General features: G+C 45.0%; 1 protein-coding gene across 5 annotated transcripts in view; it reads left to right on the top strand.

Moving 5' to 3' along the window:
- dhrs7b (dehydrogenase/reductase (SDR family) member 7B) overlaps window positions 1-12,910 on the top strand; it is a 69,780-nt gene that overhangs the window by 31,634 nt on the left and 25,236 nt on the right. For 2 of the 5 annotated variants that reach the window (XM_069906011.1, XM_069906012.1), the window contains exon 2: window positions 12,354-12,449. The exons of the other annotated variants lie outside the window; for them this stretch is intronic. The gene's annotated coding sequence lies outside the window, so the exon portion shown is untranslated. The remainder of the gene's footprint in view (window positions 1-12,353; window positions 12,450-12,910) is intronic. 5 annotated transcript variants of the gene reach the window in all.

Genomic DNA, 12,910 nt, shown 5'->3' with positions numbered 1-12,910 from the left:
GGAAGATGCTGTTTTCATACCATTTGGTGTTCATCTTCAGGCTCCTTTACCTCCATGCACATTCTGAGTGGTGAAGGTCCTTGAGGATAGAGGCTTCTTGCTTGAGACTCTGCCTCTTGTAGATGTCCTTGATGGAGTGAAGACTAATGCCCATGATGGTGTTGGCTGAGTTCACAACTCTCTGTAGTCTTTTTCTGTCCTGTGCAATGGTACCTTCATACCAGACAGTGATGCAACCAGTCAGAATGCTCTTCCGGGTACACCTGTAGAAATTTGAAATTGTCTTTGGTGACATACCAAATCTCCTCAAATTCCTCGAAGTATAGCTGCTGGTGAGCCTTCTTCATGATTGCATCGACATGAATCCCCAGGGTAGGTCTTCAGAGATGTTGACACCCTCGCCACTGCTGACTCCTCGATGAGGACTTATTTTATGTTCTCCTGATTTTCCCCTTCTGAAGTCCACAATCAGTTCCTTAGTTTTGCTGACGCTGAGTGCAAGGTTGTTGTTGTGACTCCACTCAACCAGCTGATCTATCGCATCCTGAACGTTTCCTCATTGTCTTCTGTATTTCTGTCGACAACCGTGGTGTCATCGGCAAATTTGTAGATGGCATTTGAATTGTGCCTAACCACACAGAGTCATGGCTGTCGAGCGAGTGAAGTGCACCTGTCTTGATGATCAGTGAGGAGGAGATATTGTTTCTGATTTGTACTGAATGGCCTTCCAATGAGGAAGTTAAAGATCCAATTTCAGAGGGGGGTGCAGAAGCCTAGGTTTTGAAACTTGTTGACCAGTACGAAGGGTATGATGGTGTTGAAAGCTGAGCTGTAGTTGATGAAAACGTCTGATGTATCTGTAGCAGTAGGCGAATTGCAGTGGGTTCAGATTTTTACATAGGTACGAGTTAATTCTGGCCATAACCAACCTCTCAAAGCATTTCATTGCAGTAGAGATGTATGCTACTGGACGATAGTCATTGAGGCAGCTCACTTTACACTTCTTGGTTGATGATTGATAGCCTTTTGAAGCTGGTGGGAACCAACTGCAGCAATGAAAGACTGAAAATGTCTGTGAATACTCCAGCTGGTTGGTTGGCACAGATTTTCAGTACCCTGCTACGGATGCCATTGGGGTCTGACACCTTGCAAGGATTTAGCCTCTTGAAGGATGTTCTGACATTGGCCTTAGAGGCAGATATCACAGGGTTGTCAGCTTCTGCAGGGATACTTATTCGTACCATTCAATTCTCCTTTTCAAAATGAGCATATAAGGTGTCCAGCTCATTGGAGAGTCAACCATCACAGCTATTTATGGTGTTTGGCTTTGCCTTGTTGGATATAATGGCCTGCAATCACTGCCATAACTGTCTAATATCTGACTCGTCTCTTGCTTCCATTGGAGTTGCCTCTTTTGCTGCTGAGATAGCTTTCTGTTGGTCAAACTTGGACTTCCAGTAGAGATCTGCATCACATTTCTTAAAACCCATCGACCTCACCGTCAGCAGGTTGTGAATTGTTTGATTCATCTACGGCTTCTGGTTGTGGTACTCTTGGTATATTCACATGAGCGCACTGTTACGAACCCAGAGGGCCCATAAACCCAGCAGCAATAAGTATTCACCAAGACAAATGGTCACTTAAACAAAAGTTGCTTTTAATTATCTTTAAGCATGAAAACAGAATCACACTTTGACTTAACTAACCTAACTTAATCCCCTTCTAATTCTAAGTGCATGTGTATGTAATGTGTGTGTAAGTTCAGAAAAGTTATTTGGTTCACAGTCCATTCTCACTTCTCATTCCTCCAAGTTCACGGGTTGCAGGCAATTCTTAAACTGTGCACAGAATTGAACATGTATAAAGTTCACCAGGCTTTGGTGCTTGAAAGGTAAATGGTTACCACTCAGGAAGGTTCTTGTTGGTTTTCAGAGAGAGATTTGTTGTTCCTTTTTAATCAGCCACTTCTGTGTCTTGCTGATGAAACTTGCCCGTTCAGGGTTCTCCAGATGATAACCTCTTTCTTTCAGGTCACCACAGAGTTTCTTTTTGTTTCCCTTATTCCAAGTGAAACATTGGACGGCCAGCCCTCTCCTCTTGCATGAACCACAAGGGCTTTGACCAGGCCGTCTTCCAAATGGGCTTGCCAGCTTGTCCTGTTCCAGGCCCAGCTGCTGTTATTGGCTGTAACACCGTAGAACTGATCTCTGTGTCTCTCTCTTTCTCTCTCTCGCTGCTGTTATGGGCTGTAACACTGTAGAACCAATCTCTGTATCTCTCTCTGAGAGAAAGTCTGTTTGACTCTCTCTGCTTGCAAAACCACATGACCCTCTTAGAACATCAAGTTCCCTTCCAGACAGAAGGCAGCTCCAACAGAGTATTAGTGAAGTCTCTTGGGCATTCTCCAAAGCTCTTGCAAAGGCTGTGGAGCCAATATGTCGAGCATTAGCAGAGCTCCAGTGTTTCAAATAAGATCTGTTTTAAAGTGTTTGTCTGTGACCTAGTCTAACAAACCTTTCCCAAAAACATATCTATATACTCTGTCACAACACACTCATCCACACAGGTCTTGATGAAGTCGGTGACAGCCATGGCATTTTCACTCAAGTTTGCAGAAATGCTGTCTTTAATTGTGATTGAAAAGTATTTAATTGTTTTTGAATTATTTTATTGCAAGGCTGTGAAATATTTTAGAATGCTATGCTTTTTGACAATTTTATTCAATTTACAGAGGACTGGGAAGAGTTCTGGTTGTGTAATAAAGAGCATAGAGGTGATGGAAAATCTTGCACAGATGACACAGAACTGAGGTAGAATATCAGACAAGATGAAAGCTTTGTGTTCCATAACAGTAAGAAGGCTGAATAATGGTTTAATAGACAATGAAGTTGTTTGATAATCTTTGGCTTGGCTTCGCGGACGAAGATTTATGGAGGGGGTAAAAAGTCCACGTCAGCTGCAGGCTCGTTTGTGGCTGACAAGTCCGATGCGGGGCAGGCAGACACGATTGCAGCGGTTGCAGGGGAAAATTGGTTGGTTGGGGTTGGGTGTTGGGTTTTTCCTCCTTTGCCTTTTGTCAGTGAGGTGGGCTCTGCGGTCTTCTTCAAAGGAGGTTGCTGCCCGCCAAACTGTGAGGCGCCAAGATGCACGGTTTGAGGCGTTATCAGCCCACTGGCGGTGGTCAATGTGGCAGGCACCAAGAGATTTCTTTAGGCAGTCCTTGTACCTTTTCTTTGGTGCACCTCTGTCACGGTGGCCAGTGGAGAGCTCGCCATATAACACGATCTTGGGAAGGCGATGGTCCTCCATTCTGGAGACGTGACCCATCCAGCGCAGCTGGATCTTCAGCAGCGTGGACTCGATGCTGTCGACCTCTGCCATCTCGAGTACTTCGACGTTAGGGGTGTAAGCGCTCCAATGGATGTTGAGGATGGAGCGGAGACAACGCTGGTGGAAGCGTTCTAGGAGCCGTAGGTGGTGCCGGTAGAGGACCCATGATTCGGAGCCGAACAGGAGTATGGGTATGACAATGGCTCTGTATACGCTTATCTTTGTGAGGTTTTTCAGTTGGTTGTTTTTCCAGACTCTTTTGTGTAGTCTTCCAAAGGCGCTATTTGCCTTGGCGAGTCTGTTGTCTATCTCATTGTCGATCCTTGCATCTGATGAAATGGTGCAGCCGAGATAGGTAAACTGGTTGACCGTTTTGAGTTTTGTGTGCCCGATGGAGATGTGGGGGGGCTGGTAGTCATGGTGGGGAGCTGGCTGATGGAGGACCTCAGTTTTCTTCAGGCTGACTTCCAGGCCAAACATTTTGGCAGTTTCCGCAAAGCAGGACATCAAGCGCTGAAGAGCTGGCTCTGAATGGGCAACTAAAGCGGCATCATCTGCAAAGAGTAGTTCACGGACAAGTTTCTCTTGTGTCTTGGTGTGAGCTTGCAGGCGCCTCAGATTGAAGAGACTGCCATCCGTGCGGTACCGGATGTAAACAGCGTCTTCATTGTTGGGGTCTTTCATGGCTTGGTTCAGCATCATGCTGAAGAAGATTGAAAAGAGGGTTGGTGCGAGAACACAGCCTTGCTTCACGCCATTGTTAATGGAGAAGGGTTCAGAGAGCTTATTGCTGTATCTGACCCGACCTTGTTGGTTTTCGTGCAGTTGGATAATCATGTTGAGGAACTTTGGGGGACATCCGATGCGCTCTAGTATTTGCCAAAGCCCTTTCCTGCTCACGGTGTCGAAGGCTTTGGTGAGGTCAACAAAGGTGATGTAGAGTCCTTTGTTTTGTTCTCTACACTTTTCTTGGAGCTGTCTGAGGGCAAAGATCATGTCAGTGGTTCCTCTGTTTGCGCGAAAGCCGCACTGTGATTCTGGGAGAATATTCTCGGCGACACTAGGTATTATTCTATTTAGTAGAATCCTAGCGAAGATTTTGCCTGCAATGGAGAGCAACGTGATTCCCCTGTAGTTTGAGCAGTCTGATTTCTCGCCTTTGCTTTTGTACAGGGTGATGATGGTGGCATCACGAAGATCCTGAGGCAGTTTACCTTGGTCCCAACAAAGCCTGAAAAACTCATGCAGTTTGGCATGCAGAGTTTTGCCGCCAGCCTTCCAGACTTCTGGGGGGATTCCATCCATACCTGCTGCTTTGCCACTTTTCAGTTGTTCGATTGCCTTATATGTCTCATCCAGGGTGGGAACCTCATCCAGCTCTAGCCTTAGGGGCTGTTGAGGGAGCTGGAGCAGGGCGGAATCTTGGACTGAGCGGTTGGCACTGAAAAGAGATTGGAAGTGTTCTGACCATCGGTTGAGGATGGAGATCTTGTCGCTGAGGAGGACTTTGCCGTCTGAGCTGCGCAGCGGGCTTTGGACTTGGGGTGAGGGGCCGTACACAGCCTTTAGAGCCTCGTAGAAACCCCTGAAGTCGCCAATGTCCGCGCTGAGCTGTGTTCGTTTGGCGAGGCTAGTCCACCACTCATTTTGGATCTCCCGGAGTTTGCGCTGAAGATGGCTACATGCGCGACGGAAGGCTTGTTTCTTCTCTGGACAGGACGACTTTGTAAGGTGAGCCTGGTGGGCAGCTCGCTTCTTTGCCAGCAGCTCCTGGATTTCCTGGCTGTTTTCGTCAAACCAGTCCTTGTTTTTCCTGGAGGAGAAGCCCAGTACCTCTTCAGTGGATTGCAGTATGGTAGTCTTCAACTGATCCCAGAGGGTTTCAGGGGACGGGTCCGTGAGGCGGGTTTCAGGGGACGGGTCCGTGAGGCGGGTCGCCAGCTCTTCAGCGCTTGACGTCCTGCTTTGCGGAAACTGCCAAAATGTTTGGCCTGGAAGTCAGCCTGAAGAAAACTGAGGTCCTCCATCAGCCAGCTCCCCACCATGATTACCAGCCCCCCCACATCTCCATCGGGCACACAAAACTCAAAACGGTCAACCAGTTTACCTATCTCGGTTTGATAATAGAGTAGATATATCTACCTGTTGGGAGACCAGAACTGAAGATCATTTGATAAATGCAATAAGGAATTCAAAAATGTTTGTTCCTCAGCATTGTTGGAATGCCAGAGTCACAACTATGTGGAGTGGTTGAATCAAGTTTGATAAATGGATTAAAAAGATAAATAAAATATGAGAAAAGTGAATGAAAGTTATCTGATCAGGCTTGATAAAGAATGTGGTGGGAGGTTTGTATGGAGCATAACTTCTTGAAGAAAAGTGGCATGTTTCTTGCTAGAAATTTTTTATTCCCACTGTGAAATGAAAATTGGAAATTTAATAATTTGCTTTGTTAAACTGACATTTCTTTTGGTCCTTTCCGATTTGTTTTCAATCAGTAACATTAGATCCTCATTTGTTAAACAAATCACTGGAATCTGAGAAATAATACGCTATCTTTTTTCTGCCCTTGTCACTATCCTTTAGAGGACAATGAAAAATTACGAGACTAATCCTCCTGTGTTTACTAATCTCTCATAACAGCAACTTTTGAACGCTATTTATTTCTAACCGATGTTAGAGAAGTGACAAATGCCAACTAGGGTACCTCAGAACAGTTTTCATAAATTGGAGGACACTTATTCAAACCCCTTCATTTCGAAATGTGCAAGAGCAAGACAAGGATCATAAAAACTGCTACCTCACTGTCGAAATAGACATGGTTGAAAGAAAGGAACCAATTATACCCACGTGGTATGGTGTACAATTATGACTTTTACCAATAATGGCCACATAAATTGACTTCAAATACCCACGAGGGTCAGAAATAAACAATGAAAATCACCCTGTGCCATTCCTCGCCCGAAAGTAAATACTAAAAAATAACAATGGCTATTTTCAGCTGCTGTAAACACACTGGTCCCTGTGGAGTTATTTATATATGCTCTGGTCGAGGTAAAGAGTTAAGTTTTTAGAGCATTTTCAGCAGTAGAAAGATTATTGGTTAGTGGGAGTTATTCAGTGCTTTCATAGCTTGAGACAGCCCAGCACATCAGAAGATTTAGGGCTTTGGCAGCTCATATACTAAAGAAAATAGGTTTGGGCTTCCCCCTGCTGGTCTGACTGATAGACAAGCTGTAACTTGGCTTCTCAGACTAAACAACATGCATTTCCTGGCACTGAAGAAAGGAAAAACTCTAGATCATTCTTGCTCACAATCACCATTCTGAAGTACTGTGGGAACATTTGTTTTGTATATTTGTACTTATAATTTTATTTATTTCTTTATTCTTTTCCTTTAAAGGACAGTGAAAAATGGTGCAGTTGTAGCGGCGGCTACACTCCTCCTGCAATAACACACACAACCAGACGGGTTGAGCAGACTAGTTTATTGCAGGCAGCTAGGCTGTACTTATACTCCCAGCCTGGACCTGGCTGAGAACCGCGCTGGAGGGTGCTGACATCACCAGGGTGTCACGTGGTCCCCCAGCGCAGGTTTCTGAGCTCCGTGCTGGAAGGAAGGGAAACCCCCGACGGCGCCATTTTGGCCGGCTGCCCCGCCGCGTGGCTTACAAGCGGGGCCGGTTCGCCCGCCTTGTGGTGAAACCGCCACACAGTACACAAAAATGCTGGAAAAATTTCACTCAGCATCCACAGGAAGTAAGAGGCAGTGATGTTTCAGGCCTGAGCCCTTCTTCAGGAATACTGAAAATTAGACCTGATTAAAAAGGTGGGGGGAGGGGAAGAGGAAAGTGCACAAGTTAACAGTTAAGTGGTAACAGGAGGGTGGGAAGGTAGAAGAGTAAGAAGTGATAGAGCAGAAGACAGAGGGTTAAAAAGGATAGTCTGTGTTAGGAGAAGGAAGGGAAAGGGTAAGGGGGTGGGGAGTTGGAGGAAGGAGAGATAAAGGGATAGCAAAGAGAGAGACCTGGACAGGGGGTTAACAGAAGTAGAAGTCGATACTGATGCCATCTGGTTGGAGACTGACTATATGGAATATAAGGTGCTCCTCCAATTTTCAGGTGGCCTCAGCTTGGAATTACATGAGACCATGGACAGACGTGTCAGTGTGGCAATGAAGTGGTTGGCCACAGGGAGGTCCTTGCTGTTGCAGCGGATAGAGTGAAGGTGCTCAATGAAGTGATCTCCCAGTCTGCATTCAACTGGATGCAGCAAATGACCCTTACAGATATGCAGGTGAAATATTGTTTCACTTGGAAGGATTGTTTTGCGCCCCAAGCAACAGTGAGAGGAGGTTGTAAGTGCAAGTGTAGCACTTCATGTGGTCACAGGGGTAGGTACGAAGGGAGTGATTGATGTCAAGTGATCAGTGGATGAGGAGGGAGAAACAAGATGTTGACCTCTAGAGCTCCTGGATCAGGAAGGTCAAAAACATTTTAAAAAGAAAGAATAAACACTAAAAATAGAAAGAATAGATAAATAAATGTTCCTATCTGAAAACAATGGGAAGGAAAAATGCCAGTCAAAGGCAGCCAGCAAGGTAGGAGAAATGGTCTCCACTCGATCCAGCCCATCTCACGGAGCCGAGGATGGTGATGCCGAGTCCAGGTCAAAAGCCTGAGAGGTCCCAACAATGGACTCGCAGAATGTGGCTGGCGGGGGAGGGCAGCAGCAGGTGAGACCGATGAGGGAGGAGAAGTGACATTGTCTCCGATCATGGGGGGCGGGGCCCACGAAGAGCTCCAAGGACCTTTGAGGACTACCCTGAGGACAGTGAGAGAAGAGACCCCGGGAGTGGAATGCGATGGGCAGTTGGAGCGACTTCCAGGAGATCACAGGAGACCTCGGCCCCGTGTCAGGGATTCCAGCAAGGTGGGAAGTGATGAGGAGGTTGGAGGCGGTGTCAGGAGGGAAGAGCCGGGATGCACGAAGGAAGCAAGATGACTTCGGAAAGTGGGGGAGGGGGCACGGAACCCTCATTCCAAGACATTTTAAAGGCCATGGGAAGTATGGAGGAGAGATTGGCCAGAGATTTAAGGGAGAATACTGGGGAACTACAACATAATGGAAAGATAGGAAAATGCCCTAATTGGACTGACAGATGGCAGTCAATCCAGTTAAGTGTGAGGTGATGCATTTTGGAAGGACAGACCAGAAGGCTGAGTACTGGGTTAATGGTCGGTTACTTGGAAGTGTGGATGAACAGAGGGACCTTGAGGTCTAAATCCATGCATCCCTCAAGGACGCCACACAGGTTGATAGGATAGTTAAGAAGGCCTAAAGGATGTTGAGCTTCATTGATAGGGGGATTGAGTTCAAGGATCGAGAGTTCATGTGCAACTGTACAAATCTCTGGTGAGACCACAATTGGAGTATTGGCTCAGTTCTGTTCATCTCATTATAGGAAGGATGTGGAAGTTATGGAGAGAATGCAGAGGAGATTTACCAGGATTGGAAAATATGAGACAAGGTTAGCAGAGCTAGGACTTTTCTCTTTAGAGCGTGAAAGGATGAGAGGAGACTTGATAGAAGTCTACAAGATTATGAGAGCCATAGATGAGGTGGACAGCCAGCACCTTTAACCCAGAGCAGGAATAGCAAACACCAGAGGACATTTTTATAGTGAAGGGAGGGAAGTTTAGGGGAAACATCAGGGGTACATTTTTACGCAGAGTTGTGAGTGGAATACCTTACCAGGGATGGTGGTGGAGGCTGAAACATTAGGGGGATTTAAGAGACTCTTAGGCATGCACATGGATGGAAGAAGGTTACAGGGTAGGGAGGGGTTAGTATTTTTTTAAAAATATAGGGCCAAAAGGCCTGTACCGTGCTGCAGTATTTTATGTTCTAAAACTTCTCACAGTTAAACAACTTGTCTGCTGAAACAACTGATTTGGCACAGCATGACAATTGAGCAAATCCCACAACTTAACACAATCTGATTATAATGGTTCTTTACAAAGTTCCTCAGGGATGGAACAAATGAGAACTTTCACACATGAAGAATGGTAGGCTGGTGGAGCCCTGTTTCAGCAAAAGGCACTTTCAAGCAGGGAAAACACCTGTCTGTGAAGGCGGAAGTTCTTCACTCTTATGGCTAAAGACATACCTTCCTGCATGTGCTGTGGCTGGCTTCGAGGTTCTGATTCCAACCCGTCTCGGGGAAGGATAATTGGCGGAGTGCTGCGCACCACTGCCTAACCTGAATGTACAGCTGCTGCAAGCAGCTGGCTAGAAGCGGGCTGATGATGACATCAGCTCGTGACCCATCTCCTCACTCACCCCTCTCCCTCCAAAGCAGGGGCGGCGGGAACCATCAGCGGGGCTGTCAGGGCAGCAGGGACTGTTGGGGCAGCGGAAGCCATCAGTGGGGGCCGTCGGGGCAGCAGGGGCTGGTGGGAGCCGTCGGGGGTATCCGGTTTAGGCTGAGACAGCCACACTGGGCCACTTCCGCCTTCAGGGCCGTTCTATGCAGCTCAAAATGTGGCAGAGCGTTGGCTGTCTTCCCTACCCGCAATCCCCCATACAGCTGGAACTGTTCTGGGAACGACAGAGTGGTTCCAGCTTTGTGAGGGATTATGGGTAGGGAAGACAGCCATTGCTCTGTTGCATATTTATGATAGGTGGCGCTACGGCATCAGTTTCCCCGCCTCTATCGGCTCCGGAGGGCTCTAGAGGCGCCTCTGGATATGAATGGGACACTGTAGCAGCCTTTTAGGGCCGCAGTCTGAAAGGTAAGTTTAAATTTTTCACTCCCTTCTTGTAGCCGGCCTCCAGGCAGAGGCCTGACATTAAATGGCTTAAGGTTGGGGGGAGGGGGGGTGCGGATAAAAAAAATAAATGTTTTACTTGCCTGTGGTTAGAATTAAGAGTACAAGACTTAAAGAGCTTCCAGAGAACAAGTTAGCTACAGAGATCAACTAGAATGAGGGGATGAATAGTCCTGTACACAATCACAGTTTTAATACCCTCATCCTTGATGAGGGTATCAAGGAGACCAACTAATTGATCAATGAAGATCTTTCAAATGAATCTAAATGTTCTTTCTGGAAAACATTGAATGATCCAGGAACCAACGATGTATGTTGCTAATGGAGCCAGTGAATTCCGCTGAAATGCTATGCAGGGCGTGATGAGAATATGAAACAACCCTGTCAAAGTTGTTGAGGGAACAGCAACGAGACCAATTAAGTACACAAGATAAGGTACTCAGAGGTGAAAGGAGTAAAAGTTTAAGCTTTTGACATGTGAGGTAAGGGAGGCTCACATGGAACATCAGCACTAATGTGGACTATTTGCACCAAATAGTCTGTTTCTGTCATGTATCTGTCATTCAGTTAATAAGTACCTCCATAGCTTCAAAACGGAACTTGTGCGCATTCAAAAACGCAGTTTGGCACATCTCAGTTTGTTCGTCAACCAAACAAGTGTGACTCCTGCAAAAGGATTGCTGGCTCAAGCTGTTTTCACATTGGCTAACTGGTAAATTGACGTTTCAACGAACCAGTTCAAAATAGCAATTTTTGCTGTTCACGCTGGACTGATGTGAACTGGTTCTCTGTGCCTTTCGAGAGCCAAGGGGCATTTATCCTCCGGCGGTGATATCCTTGTCCCTTTTGTATTGAATCGGTGATGAAGCATCCTCCCTAGGCAGTTCATCCCCAGGGCGGTCCGACGCCTGCGTGCCAGTTCGCAAGAGTTCCCACTGGCATGTTAATTACTGGGTTAAAGTGCCAGTGTGAATGGGGTAATGGCTGCTTCCACGTTTTAACCTTGCATCTACAAGTTTTGTAATCCTATGATCCTGTCCCACCATATATTCTGATAGTTGTTTATTTAATTTCCTCCTTAATTTCTGTCACTTCCTCATGAAGTGAGAACGGGCAAAAGAAAAACAAGAGCTGTGAAAGGTTTCCAGACCAGACTGGGTGTTTGGATGATTTTACATGGATTTGTTGAATACGATACTGAAAATCTGCTTCAGATATGAAGGACTAAAAAAAGTGTGAATGTTGAAAAGTTGGGTAAAGCAGTGGCAGATGGAATTTAATCCAGACTAGTGTAATGTTAAGCATTTTGTGATGTCAAATACTAACAAGACATGTACACTACATGGTGAAACCTCAGGAGTGTTGATGTGCAGAGGGACTTTGAGGTGCAAGTTCATGGCTTCCTAAATATGGTGACATGGGTGGATATGGTAATGAAGAAGGCTGTCTGCATCTTGTGTCATAACTTGAGACATTGAGTGTAAGAATTATTATTATTTTGCAGCTGTCCAAGACATTGGTCAGGCTACACTTCAAATACTGGCTACAGTTCTGGACAACACAATAAAGGAAAGGATGTAGTATCATCAGAGGGAATGCAGCAGTATGTTGCCTGGAATGGAGGGTTTTACTTAAAAGGAGAGATGATGTAGGCTGGGTTTATTCTCTTTGGAATAGACGAGGCAACGGGCTATAGATAGGGGAGATGAGAGTCCTATTCCTAGGGTGGAGGAGTTTAAAACTAGAGGGTATTACTTGTGAGAAAGGAGAAATTTAAAGCAGATTTGAGGAACAATTTTTTCACACAGTGCATGGTGGTTACATGGAATAAGCTACCAGAGGAAGTGGGAAAGATAAAAACAATGACAGATTTCAGAATTTTTTGATTGATACTTGGATAGTGTCACAACCATCTTCCTGTATAGCTGCCTGGCGATCTTGGGATGTCCCTGTTTATAATTTTTTCATTGAGAAAGATCCATGACAAAGTCGAATAGAGTTTTCCAAGGTTTATTAGATTTTATATGGGTTATTACTTATCAACTTTGGATATGATTAAAAGATACTTAATTCTATGCTTGAGACGATACTTAAAATGTTACTTGAAATGGTCAATAATGTTTCAGGATTATTCCAAGACCTTCCATCTTCTCAGAACAATTCAAAACTGACTGTTTTATCTCAAAAACACAGAGAAACCTTGGTCTCAACAGGCTGCAATCACAGAAAAACTCAAAGGAATGCAAAATAAACTGCAGGCCGAAACAGACTGGCAGTCCAAGTATACAAGTGAGTTAACGCTTACAATTCCGGCCCCTAATTATTATAACTAAAAATAATAATTAACACTACAAAGAAAATAAAATATAATAATACATAGGATAAAAATTCAAAAGAAAGTGGAAGTCGATCATTAAAGCTTTCTGCTTCTCGTAAAAGACAGATTTTAGTAATTGTTCTGTTTCGAAAATCACTTCTAATTTCCAAGGTATTCACTTTCTTGAGAGCACAAGATTAGTCTTCTTTCTCCTTTTCTTTTTCTTCTGTGGTCAGTTATAGAAAAGGTTGGACTCAAAAAACATTGGTTCTTCAAACTCATCATCAGCTTTTATTGTCTTTCCCTGTAATTCTGAATTCAATTTTGCAGCTTCCAATTCAATCTCATTGAATCAAGTTTTTTTTAAATCAGATTCTCTCTATTTATTAACTGTGTCTTCAAGAATATAATATTTCTTTCTTTTTGCATCTTC

Source organism: Narcine bancroftii, chromosome 12 (genome assembly GCF_036971445.1).
Source record: "Narcine bancroftii isolate sNarBan1 chromosome 12, sNarBan1.hap1, whole genome shotgun sequence".
NCBI classification, from domain to species: domain Eukaryota; kingdom Metazoa; phylum Chordata; class Chondrichthyes; order Torpediniformes; family Narcinidae; genus Narcine; species Narcine bancroftii.
The sequence above is the reverse complement of the archived record's forward strand: the minus strand, read 5'-3'. Positions and strand labels throughout refer to the sequence as shown.